The sequence below is a fragment of the Hyla sarda genome, chromosome 4 (assembly GCF_029499605.1).
Source record: "Hyla sarda isolate aHylSar1 chromosome 4, aHylSar1.hap1, whole genome shotgun sequence".
Classification (NCBI taxonomy): Eukaryota; Metazoa; Chordata; class Amphibia; order Anura; family Hylidae; genus Hyla; species Hyla sarda.
The window spans coordinates 219,232,522-219,245,222 of NC_079192.1; positions in this window are offsets into that span (position 1 = coordinate 219,232,522).

The following is a 12,701-nucleotide window of genomic DNA, read 5'->3' on the forward strand; positions in this document are numbered from 1 at the left end:
AATGTGATCAACGTAAGGGGGGGGGGGGGGGCGGGGGAAGTAATCCTGAGACTTATAGGGTGACACCTAGTGGCCAGGTTTACAAATGTAAAAAAAAAAACATGTAAAACATGCTTTTTTTTAAAAATAAAATATATTACAAACATTTTTATTTTTACATAATGTATTTAATACAAAAATGTTTTTTAATGAGACTAATGGCGTAATGGCCATTTTTTTTATGGCCTAAACATAGTCAACTAGGGACTACGTTTTAGTCCATTCCCTGCATGTATGTTTACTTTGCAGCACTGTAAAGCACAGCAGACCACACTTTTTAGACACACTAAGTAAACATGTACATGCAGAAAATGGACTAAACATAGACACTAGCCCTTGACTATGTTTAGGCCACTAAAGTAAATGGGGGTATTGCCACTACACCGCAGTATATCTCTGCTTGACTATATACCCTAAGTGTAAGGTTAAATCATGATGTCTTCCTTTTTTTTTTGTTCGCCCTGCTGTTTTTCCTCCCCTTTTTTTTCCTTGGGTTACGCCTGGTGACGCCCATCTGCTTTGTCTGCTCCAACTCACATGGCTAATTGTGATGTCCCATACCCTGCAAACAGACATAACCGAGAGAAAAAAAATGACAAACTAATTTATTAACATACACTACATGCACTATACACTCAGACGCACGAATGATCCGAACATAGTGCTGGGCGGTATGACCAAAAATGTATATCACAGTATAAGTTATGGTTCCACAGTATTTAACAGTATTTTTTTTCACTTATTCCCCCAAACCCCCCCCCCCCCCCCGCCACCTCATATAACCCGCAGACGCTGCTATCCTTCTCTTTCCCCTGCCCCCCCCCCCTCTCCCAATGAATTATCAGCGCAGCACTGCGCTGTCCCCACATCAGGGAACTAATCATATGTTACCCGCAGGCGCTGCTCTCATCCTGTGAGCCGATGGTGCTGGAAATGAATGAGTAGTCAGCCGCCGCTGCTGGAAATAAATGAGTTGCTCACTGGCTTTTAGCACTTGCAGGGGGAGGTGACAGCTTCCGTTCTCAGAACAGAAGCCCTGCGCCGGCGGCTCGTGACTCCAGCACCGGCGGCTCACAGGAGGAGGAGGAGAGCAACATATGATTAGTTCCCCGATATGGGGGAGAGCGATAATTAATTCATTCGTGGGGGGGGGGGGCATTGTCCACAGCCTACTCAGAACATGGCCGACATGGTGGACAACAGTAAGAGATACAACGCAGAACTACAGAACTTCCTGCCCCATAAACAGGTAAGAAAAACAGACACATGCTGCACAAACATATAAAACATGTCAATTGCAAAAAGCAAGAACATAAAAAGAAGATGAAACATAGGAAAAGATATTAACCACCGGAGTACCACTTTAAGATTCAAGCTAAAATGTCATTTGAAATGTAAACTGCACTGTGTAGCATGGTACGTCCTAAAACATTTATAAAAGGCTTCCTACTAACTATTTAGATTGGATTTCCGCCAGGTCTGACATGGTCTGACATTTCTAAATATTTTCTGTTGATGCGACTTTTTTGAGACTTTCCAATAAAAGTCTCAGTTGATAAATTCCTGACCACTGCATTTTAAGCTCTATTGTAGACCATATACTATTTCTGCGGAGAAGGGCTCTAAAGCAAAAGTCACATAAAAGTCTCAACTAAAAAGACTGAGTCTTTCTGAGAAACAAATATAAACCATCTAAACTGGTCTAAACAGTTTGATAAATCTCCCCCCCCAAGAATGTTTACTTTTTTTGCATTTTGATTCTCGTCGCTTTCTAAGAGCTATAACTCTTTTCACCACCCGCAGACCCATATGAGGCTTGATTTTGCACAACCAATTGTACTTTGTAATGACATCACTCATTTTACTATAAAATCTATGGCACAACCAACAAAAAAAAATGCTATTTCTTCGTTTATTTGGAGTGCACTTTATGGTAAAAATGATATGCCATCTTTATTCTATGGGTCAACATGATTAAAACGATATCCATGCTTACATGCTTTTCTATTATTGTACTGCTTTAAAAAAAAAAAAAAGTCAAGCATTTTTTTTTATTGTATTCGGACCCCTATAACTTTTTAAATTATACCCTATACGGGGCTGTATGAGGGCTCATTTTCTGCGCCATGATCTGTAGTGTTCATCAGTACCACTTTTGCACATTAAAGACTTTTTGATCACTTTTATATTCAATTTATTCTGGGTTGTGATGTGGACACCGTTCACAGTATTGGAATCATAAACATTATATTTTAATAGTTCGAATATGCAGGTTTTTTTTTTTTATTTCTTTTTATTTAAAAAATAGAAAAAGGGAATGTTTTAAATCTTTATTAGGGGGAGGGGCTTATGCGTGTTTAAAAAAAAATAATTTTTTTTTAATTAGTTTACTTTCACTTCTGATTGCTTACACTGAGCAATGCTTCGCTGTTACATAGCATTACTCAGTGTTATTGGATATCTGCTAATAGAGCCTGGCCCAGCAGGCTCTATCATGGAGCAGGTGGCAGGACCTCCCGTAGGTGAGCAAACGGATTGCACCTCCGCATTCATGTTGCTGGGTAGCCAATCGATTTAGGGGGACAGTGATTGCGGCCGTCGCTTAAGTGTCATGATTACAGCACTTAAGGGGTTAATGAAGGAGAACAGCAAGAACGCCGTACTCTGTCATTGACTGTAAGTGCACGGCTGCTGACAGCTCCTGCACTCGCTTGATAGTTGGTCAGTTGCTCAGGGTGTTAATGTACTTTCTGGTGCATTGAAAGGGTAGTCCGGTGGAAATGAAACAGATTTGTAAATTATTTCTGTTAAAAATTCTTAATCCTTCCAGTACTTCTTAGCGGCTGTATACTACAGAGGAAATTCTTTTGTTTTTGGATTTCTTTTCTGTCTGACCACAGTGCTCTCTGCTTCCATGTCAGGAACTGTCAAGAGCAGCATAGGTTTGCTGTGGGGATTCCTAACATGAACAGAGGTGTCAGCAGAGAACACTGTGGTCAGACAGAAAAGAAATCCAAAAAGAAAAGAATTTCCTCTGTAGTATACAGCAGCTGATAAGTACTGGAAGGATTAAGATTTTTTAATAGAGGTAATTTACAAATCTGTTTAACTTTCTGGCATCAGTTGATTTAAAAAAATAATTTTCCACCTGGGAACCCCTATAACCCCTTAACCTGTTGGGGACGGAGGGCGTATGATACACCCTTGTGTCCTGGTACTTAAGGACGGAGGGCAATGATCGGACCGGGATGACTGCTGATATCTATCAGCAGGCATCCCGTGGCAATGCCTAGGGGGGTCCAGAGACACCCCCCCCCCCCCATGTCGATTCAGACCGGCAATTTGTGGCTAACTGGGCCAATCGGGTCACTGGCGACCCGATCGCCCGGAAAATAAGAATGATCGGAGCTGTCAGAGATAGCTCCGACCATCCTAAAGGATAGGAGCGAGGTGGCAGTGTTGCCACCTCCTCCTATCCCCTGCCATTGGTCGGTCAGTACACCACCAATTGCAGTTGGGAGCGGGGGGGTTAGAGTTACTTTCCCCTGCTCTGCCCACCGATCAAAGTCCAGCAGAGCGCGGGGGGGGGGGGGACGCGAGCGGCGAGGGGGGGGAGCATGGCCGGCTTACCTGGACCCCGGTAGGTGATCTTCACTGTGGCCTTCTAAAAGTTGCAAAACTACAACTCCCAGCATGCCCAGACAGCCTTTGGCTGTCTGGGCATGCTGGGAGTTGTAGTTTTGCAACATCTGGAGGGCCACAGTTTGGAGACCACTGTGTAGTGGTCTCTAACCTGTGGTCCTCCAGATGTTGCAAAACTACAACTTTCAGCATGCACTGACTGTCTGGGCATGCTTGGAGTTGTAGTTTTGCAACATCTGAAGTGGCACATTTTGGAGACCACTATACAGGGGTTTTCAAACTGTAGCCCTCCAGATGTTGCAAAACTACAATTCCCAGCATGCCCAGAGAGTCTGGGATGCTGGGCGTGTAGTTCTGCAATATCTGGCACTTCATATGTTGCAGAACTACAACTCCCAGCATGCCTGGACAGTCTACTTAGTGGTCTCCAAACTGTTCTTCCCCAGTTGTTGCATAACTACAACTCATAGCATGCCCAGACTGTGCAAGTATGCTGGGAGTTGTAGTTCTGCAACATATGAAGGGACAGATATTGCAGAACTACACGCCCAGCATGCCTGACTGTCTGGGCATGCTGGGAATTGTAGTTTTGCAACAGCTGTAGGCACACTGGTTGGGAAACACTGAGAGAGAGTCTGTTTCCTAACTCAGTGATTCCAACCTGTGTGCCTCCAGCTGTTGCAATACTACAACTCCCAGAATGCACTGACAGACTGTACATGCTGGGAGTTGTAGTTTTGCAACAACTGGAGGCACACGGGTTGGAATCACTGAGCTAGAGTCTGTTTCCTAACTCAGTGGTTCCCCACCAGTGTGCCTCCAGCTGTTGCAAAACTACAACTCCCAGCATGTATGGTCTGTCAGTGCATTCTGGGAGTTGTAGTTTTGCCACAGCTGAAGGTTTGAGGCGCCCACCCTCCCATGTGAATGTACAGGGTACATTCACACGGGCGGTAGTTTACAGTGGGTTTCCTTCTACAAGTTTGAGCTGCGGCAAATTTTCAGCCGCAGCTCAAACTTCCAGCAGAAAACTCACTGTGAATCCCCCCCCCCCCGCCCATGTGAATGTACCCTAAAAACACTACACTACAATGACACAAAATAAAAAGTAAAACACTACATATACACATACTCCTACACAGTTACCCCCTCCCCCTAATAAAAATGAAAAATTCTCATATGGCGGTGTTTCCTAAACGGAGCCTTCAGCTGTAGACTTGCAACAGCTGGAGGCACCCTGTTTGGGAAACACTGCCGTAGGGTTTTGGTGGAGACAAGCCCCATCCTTGTATCAGGGGCCGCCCCTATTGCAAAGTCCTAATTTAGGCCTCAAATGCGCATGGTGCTCTTTCACTTCAGAGCCCTGTCGTATTTCAAGGAAACAGTTTAGGGCCACATATGGGGTATTTCCGTACTCAGGAGAAATTGTGTTACAAATTTTGGGGGATTTTTCTCCTTTTACTCCTTAAAAGTTAAGGGCTACACCAGCATGTTAGTGTAAAAAATAAAAATTTTTACACTAACATGCTGGTGTTGCCCCATACTTTTCATTTTCTCAAGAGGTAAAAGGAGAAAAAGACCCCCAAAATTTCTAAAGCAATTTCTTGTGAGTACGGAAATACTCCATATGTGGATGTAAAATGCTCTGCGGACGAACTACATGGCTCAGGAGTGAGAGTGCGCCATGTACATTTGAGGTCTAAATTGGTGATTTGCACAGGGGTGGCTGCTGGTTACTGCGGTTCTGACATAAACACTAAAGAAAAAATACCCACATGTGACCCCATTTTGGAAACTGCACCCCTCACAGAATGTAACAAGGGGTATAGTGAGCCTTAACACCCCACAGGTGTTTGACAAATTTTCGTTAAAGTTGGACTTTTTTTTCCCCTGAAATGCTGGTGTTATCTAAATTTTTTCATTTTCACAAGGGGTAATAGGAGAAAAGCCTCTCAAAATTTGTAACCCCATTTCTTCTGAGTAAGAACTTACCCCATATGTGGATGTAAAGTGCTCTGCGGGCGAACTACAATACTCAGAAGAGAAGGGGTGCCATTGGGCTTTTGGAGAGAGAATAAGGCTGGAATTGAAGGCCATGTGCATTTACAAAGCCCCCATAGTGCCAGAACAGTGGACCCCCCCATGTGACCCCATTTTGGAAACTAAACCCCTCATGTAATGTTATAAGGGGTGCAGTGAGCATTTACACCCCACAGGTGTCTGAGAGATTTTTGGAACAGTGGTCCATGAAAATGAAAAATAAAATTTTTCATTTGCAAAGCCCACTGTTCCAAAGAAGCAATGACCAATAGCAGATCGGGGGCCGGGGGGGTTAACTTTCGGTTTCCCCGTTCTGCCCACCCACCCACAATAGGCCGGGCAGAACAGGGAAACCAACAGAAGACCGGCACCAAAGATCCACTTACCCATCCGGCGGCAATCGGCGGCGGTGATCGGTGGCAGAAGAGGACGGCAATGCGGCTCCCTGGATCCTACAGAAGCCGGTGAGATGCCTAGCAACATCTGGAGGGCTACAGTCTGAGACCCCTATACAGTGCTCTCTAAACTGTAGCCCTTCAGATGTTGCAAAACTGCAAATCCCAGCATGCCCAAACAGCAAACAGCTGTCTCGGCATGCTGGGAGTTGTAGTTGCATACCTCCAACTGTTGCAGAACTACATCTCCCAGCATGCCCTTTGGCGATCAGTACATGCTGGGAGTTGTAGTTTTGCAACAGCTGGAGGCACACTGGTTGGAAACAGATTAGGTAGCAGGTTAGGTAACAGATCCTAACTGAAGGCCCCCCCATGTGAATGTACAGGGTACATTCACACAAGCGAGTTCACTGGGTTTTCTGCTTCAAGTTTGAGTTGCGCAAAGTCCTAGCAGGAAACTCACCGTAACCCGCCAGTGCGAATGTACCCTAAAAACACTAACACATAATAAAGGGTAAAAAACATATACACCCCCTTACACTATGCCCCCCCCCCCCCCCCCAATAAAAATGAAAACCAATTGTACGGCAGTGTTTCCAAAACGGAGCCTCCAGCTGTTGAAAAACAACAACTCCCAGCATTTCCGGACAGCCACTGACTGTCCAGGCATGTTGGGAGTTTAGCAACAGCTGGAGGCACCCTGTTTGGGAATCACTGGCCCCTATGTCCACCCCTATGCAATCCCTAATTTAGTCCTCAAATGCGCATGGCACTCTCTCAATTCGGAGCCCTGTCGTATTTCAAGGAAACAGTTTAGGGCCACATATGGGGTATTATATATTGATTCACAAATACAATATGTCTACTTTATGTTGGCATCATAAAGTTGACATCTTTTTACTTTTTGAAGACATTAGAGGGCTTCAAAGTATAGCAGCAATTTTAAACATTTTCACGAAAAATTCTCTAATTCTTCTCTCACTCCTGAGCCATGTTGTGCGCCCACAGAGCATTTTACGTCCACATATGGGGTATTTCTGTACTCAGGAGAAATTGCACTACAAATTTTGGGGGGCTGTTTTCTTTTTACCCCTTATGAAAAGGAAAAGTTGGGGGCTACACCAGCCTGTTAGTGTAAAAAAAATTAAAAAATTTACACTAACAGACTGGTGTTGCCCCATACTTTTTATTTTCACAAGCGGTAAAAGGAGAAAAAGACCCCCAAAATTTGTAACGCAATTTCTTCTGAGTACAGAAATACCCCATATGTGGGCGTAAAATGCTCTGCAGGCGCACAACAAGGCTCAGGAGTGAGAGCGCACTATGTACATTTGAGGCCTAAATTGGTGATTTGCACAGGGGTGGCTGATTTTACAGCGGTTCTGACAAAAAATAAATACAGACATGTGACCCCATTTTGGAAACTACACCCCTTACAGAATATAACAGGGGTATAGTGAGCCATAAAGTTGGATGGGAAAATGAAAAACATTTTTTTTTCATTTAGTGTAAAGTGCTCTGCGGGTGCACTACAATGCTCAGAAGAGAGGGAGCGCCATTGGGCTTTTGAAGAGACAATTTGTCCGGAATTGAAGGCCACATGTGTTTACAAAGCCCCCATAGTGCCAGAACAATGGACGCCCCCACATGTGACCCCATTTTGGAAACTACACCCCTCACATAATGTTATAATTTTTAATTTGCACAGCCCACTGTTCCAAAGATCTGTCAAACGCCAGTGGGGTGTAAATGCTCACTTCACCCCTTATTAAATTCTGTGAGGGGTAAAGTTTCCAAAATGGGGTCACATGTGGGGAGGTCCAATGTTCTGGCACCACGGGGAGGCTTTGTAAACGCACATGGCTCCTAACTTCCATTCCAAATGTTTTTTTATTTACACATCCAACTTTAACAAAAAGTTGTCAAACACCTGTGGGGTGTTAAGGCTCACTGCACCCTTGTTACGTTCCTTAAGGGGTGTAGTTTCCAAAATAGTATGCCATGTGTTTTTTTTTTTTTTTTTACTGTTCTGGCACAATAGGGGCTTCCTAAATGCCACATGCTTTGCTTTCCAAAAGCCAGATGTGACTACTTCTCTTCTGAGCATTGTAGTTCGCCCGCAGAGCATTTTACATCCTAACATGGGGTATTTCCATACTCAATGAGATGAGATGGGGTTACAAATCTTGGGAAACATTTTCTCCCATTATCCTTTGTAAAAATGGTAAATTTGGGAAAAAAAACTGCACTTTAATGAAAAAATGTTTTCTTTCATTTGCACATCCGACTTTAATGAAAAGTCATCAAACACCTGTGGGGTGTTAAGGCTCACTGGACCTCTTGTTACGTGGCTTGAGGGGTGTAGTTTCCAAAAAGGTATGCCATGTGGGGGTTTTCTGCTGTTCTGGCACCATAGGGGCATCCTAAATGCGACATGCCCCCCAAAAACCATTTCAGCAAAATTCACTCTCCAAAATCCCATTGTTGCTCCTTCCCTTCTGAGCCCTTTACTGCGCCCGCCGAACACTTGACATACACATACGAGGTATTTCCTTACTCGAGAGAAATTGGGTTACAAATTTTTGGGGGGCTTTTTCTCCTATTACCCCTTGTAAAAATTCAAAAACTGGGTCTATAAGAACATGCGAGTGTAAAAAATGAAGATTTTGAAGTTTCTTCTTCACTTTGCTGCTATTCCTATGAAACACCTAAAGGGTTAACACACTTACTGAATGTCATTTTGGATACTTTGAGGGGTGCAGTTTTCATAATAGGGTTATTTATGGGTTATTTCTAATATGAAGGCCCTTCAAATCTGAACTGGTCCCTGAAAAATTCCGATTTTTAAAATGTTGTGAAAAATTGGAAAATTGCTGCTGAACTCTGAAGCCCTCTGATATCTTTCAAAAGTAAAAACATGTCAACTTTATGATGCAAACATAAAGTAGACATATTGTATATGTGAATCAATATATAATTTATTTGGGATGTCTATTTTCCTTACAAGCAGAGAGCTTCAAAGTTAGAAAAATGCTAAATGTTTTATTTTTTCATCAAATTTTGGAATTTTTCACTAAGAAATTATGCAAGTATCGACAAAAGTTTACCACTAACAAGAAGTAGAATATGTTTACAGAAAAAACAGTCTGGAATCAGAATGAAAAGTAAAAGCATCCCAGAGTTATTAATGCTTAAAGTGACTGGTCAGATGTGCAAAAAATGGCCGGGTCCTTAAAGCACAACTGCCATGAGTTTTAACCCCCCCATAAACCAGCCCCAGCTTGACAAAGTTGTTAGAAATAACAGTTAAATCATACCTTTTGCTGCTTGCTAGCAGCTTTCATAATGCTAAAAATGCTTTTAACGATAGTCAGCAACAGTCGGATAGGCATGGCTTTGCCCACAGCCGCCACACCTATCCCCTGTCAGTGCTGGGGATGCTGTGTGATTGGTCCACAGGTCCCAGCACTGAGAGCCCTTATTACTGTACTCTACCGTAGAAGAATAAATGGCGCCCGTTCATCTGTGCACTCCGGTGATGCGGGCAGGCAGCACTTACAGCAAGCACTAGCTCTCTTTCTGCTAGTACTTGCTCCCTATAGCCCAATGCGCGGCGTAATGCTGTAGCGGAATGATCTGGCCGCCTGGACTCTTCTACTGCTGGGATGCAATGCAATGCATGTTACGCCGAGCGCTCTGGGTCCCTGCTTCTCCCCGGAGTGCTCGCGGCGTTCTCCTCTCTGCAGCGCCCCGGTCGGACCCACTGACCGGGAGCGCTGCACTGACATTCACGATGGGGATGCGATTCGCATAGCGGTACGCGCCCGCTCGCGAATCACATCCCAAGCCACTTACCCATCCCGGTCCCTGGCTGTCATGTTCTGGCGCGCGCGGCTCCGCTCTCTAGGGCGCGCGCGCGCCAGCTCTCTAAGATTTAAAGGGCCAGTGCATCAGTGATTGGTGCCTGGCCCAATCAGTCTGATTAGCTTCCACCTGCTCCCTGTCCATATTACCTCACTTCCCCTGCACTTCCTGGCCAGATCTTGTTGCCTTGTGCCAGAGAAAGCGTTTAGTGTTGTCCATAGCCTGTGTTCCAGATCTCCTGCTATCGTCATTGACTACGAACCTTGCCGCCTGCCCCGACCTTCTGCTACGTCTGACCTTGCCTCTGCCTAGTCCTTCTGTCCCACGCCTTCTCAGCAGTCAGCGAGGTTGAGCCGTTGCCGGTGGATACGACCTGGTTGCTACCGCCGCAGCAAGACCATCCCGCTTTGCGGCGGGCTCTGGTGAAAACCAGTAGCAACCTAAAACCGGTCCTCCGACACGGTCCACGCCAATCCCTCGCTGACACAGAGGATCGACATCCAGCTAGCCGAATCATAACAGTAGATCCGGCCATGGATCCCGCTGAGGTGCCGCTGACAAGTCTCACTGACCTATCCACGGTGGTCGCCCAGCAATCGCAGCAAATTGCACAACAAGGACAGCAGCTGTCGCAGTTGACCGCCACGTTACAGCAACTTCTGCCACTGCTACAGCAGCAACCATCTCCTTCGCCAGCTCCTGCACCTCCTCCGCAGCGAGTGGCCACTCCTAGCCTCCGCTTGTCCCTGCTGGACAAATTTGATGGGGATTCTAGACTCTGCCGTGGCTTCCTGTCTCAATGTTCCCTACATATGGAGATGTTGTCGGACCAATTTCCTACAGAACGGTCTAAGGTGGCGTTCGTAGTTAGTCTTCTCTCTGGAAAGGCCTTGTCTTGGGCCACACCGCCCTGGGACCACAATGATCCTGCCACAGCCACAGTCCAGTCCTTCTTCGCTGAAGTCCATAGTGTCTTCAAGGAACCAGCCCGAGCTTCTTCTGTCGAGACTGCCCTGCTGAACCTGGTCCAGGGTAATTCTTCAGTAGGCGAGTACGCCATCCAATTTCGTACTCTCGCCTCCAAATTATCTTGGAATAACGAGGCCCTCTGCGCAACCTTTAAAAAAGGCCTATCCAGTAACATCAAGGACGAGAGATTCCTGCCAACTTGCAAGAACTTATCCATTTGGCCACCCGCATTGACGTGCGTTTTTCTGAAAGACACCACGAGCTCCGCCAGGAAAAAGACCTTGATCTCTGGGCACCTCTCCCACAGTATCCTTTGCAATCTACCCCTGTGCCTCCCGCCGAGGAGGCTATGCAAGTGGATCGGTCTCGCCTGACCCATGAGGGGAGGACTCGCCGTAGGGATAAAAATCTATGTCTGTACTGCGCTAGTACCGAACATTTCTTGATGGATTGCCCTATTTGTCCTCCACGTCTGGGAAATGCACGCACGCACCCAGCTCACGTGGGTGTGGCGTCTCTTGGTACGAAGTCTGCTTCTCCACGTCTCACTGTGCCCGTGCGGATTTCTCCTTCTGCCAACTCCTCCTTCTCAGTCTTGGCCTTCTTGGACTCTGGTTCTTCTGGAAATTTTATTCTGGCCTCTTTGGTTAATAGGTTCTGCATTCCGGTGACCCATCTCGTCAAGCCGCTCTACATTTCTTCGGTCAACGGAGTGAAGTTGGACTGCACTGTGCGTTACCGCACAGAGCCCTTGCTTATGAGCATTGGACTGCATCACGAGAAAATTGAATTTTTCGTCCTGCCCAACTGCACCTCGGAAGTCCTCCTCGGTCTGCCATGGCTCCAGCATCATTCTCCCACCCTCGACTGGACCACCGGGGAGATCAAGAATTGGGGTCCTGCTTGCCGCAAGAAATGCCTCACGTCTGCTCCCAGTCCCGTCTGTCGGGCCTCAGTGTCTCCTCCTGTGCTTGGTCTCCCCAAGGCCTATCAGGACTGTGCCGTGCCTCCTCATAGCCCCCATCCTGGTGACACTCTGCCCTGTGACATGCTTCACCCTCTGCCCCCCTCCCCATTTCCATTCCTTCTGAACTACCTGCTGCTGATGTAGCTACCCAGGACTTTTTGTTCCGGAAGGAAACTCTCTTTTCATTTGAAGGGACAAGGAGACAAAAAGAGGGGGAGACCTAAGGGGGGGGGGTACTGTTACGTCGAGCGCTCCGGGTCCCTGCTCCTCCCCGGAGCGCTCCCGGCGTTCTCCTCTCTGCAGCGCCCCGGTTGGACCCGCTGACCGGGAGCGCTGCACTGACATTCACGATGGGGATGCGATTCGCATACGGGACGCGCCTGCTCGCGAATTGCATCCCAAGCCACTTACCCGTCCCGGTCCCCGGCTGTCATGTTCTGGCGCGCGCGGCTCCGCTCTCTAGGGCGCGCGCACGCCAGCTCTCTAAGATTTAAAGGGCCAGTGCACCAGTGATTGGTGCCTGGCCCAATCAGTCTGATTAGCTTCCACCTGCTCCCTGTCCATATTACCTCACTTCCCCTGCACTTCCTGGCCGGATCTTGTTGCCTTGTGCCAGAGAAAGCGTTTAGTGTTGTCCATAGCCTGTGTTCCAGATCTCCTGCTATCGTCATTGACTACGAACCTTGCTGCCTGCCCGACCTTCTGTTACGTCTGACCTTGCCTCTGCCTAGTCCTTCTGTCCCACGCCTTCTCAGCAGTCATCGAGGTTGAGCCGTTGCCGGTGG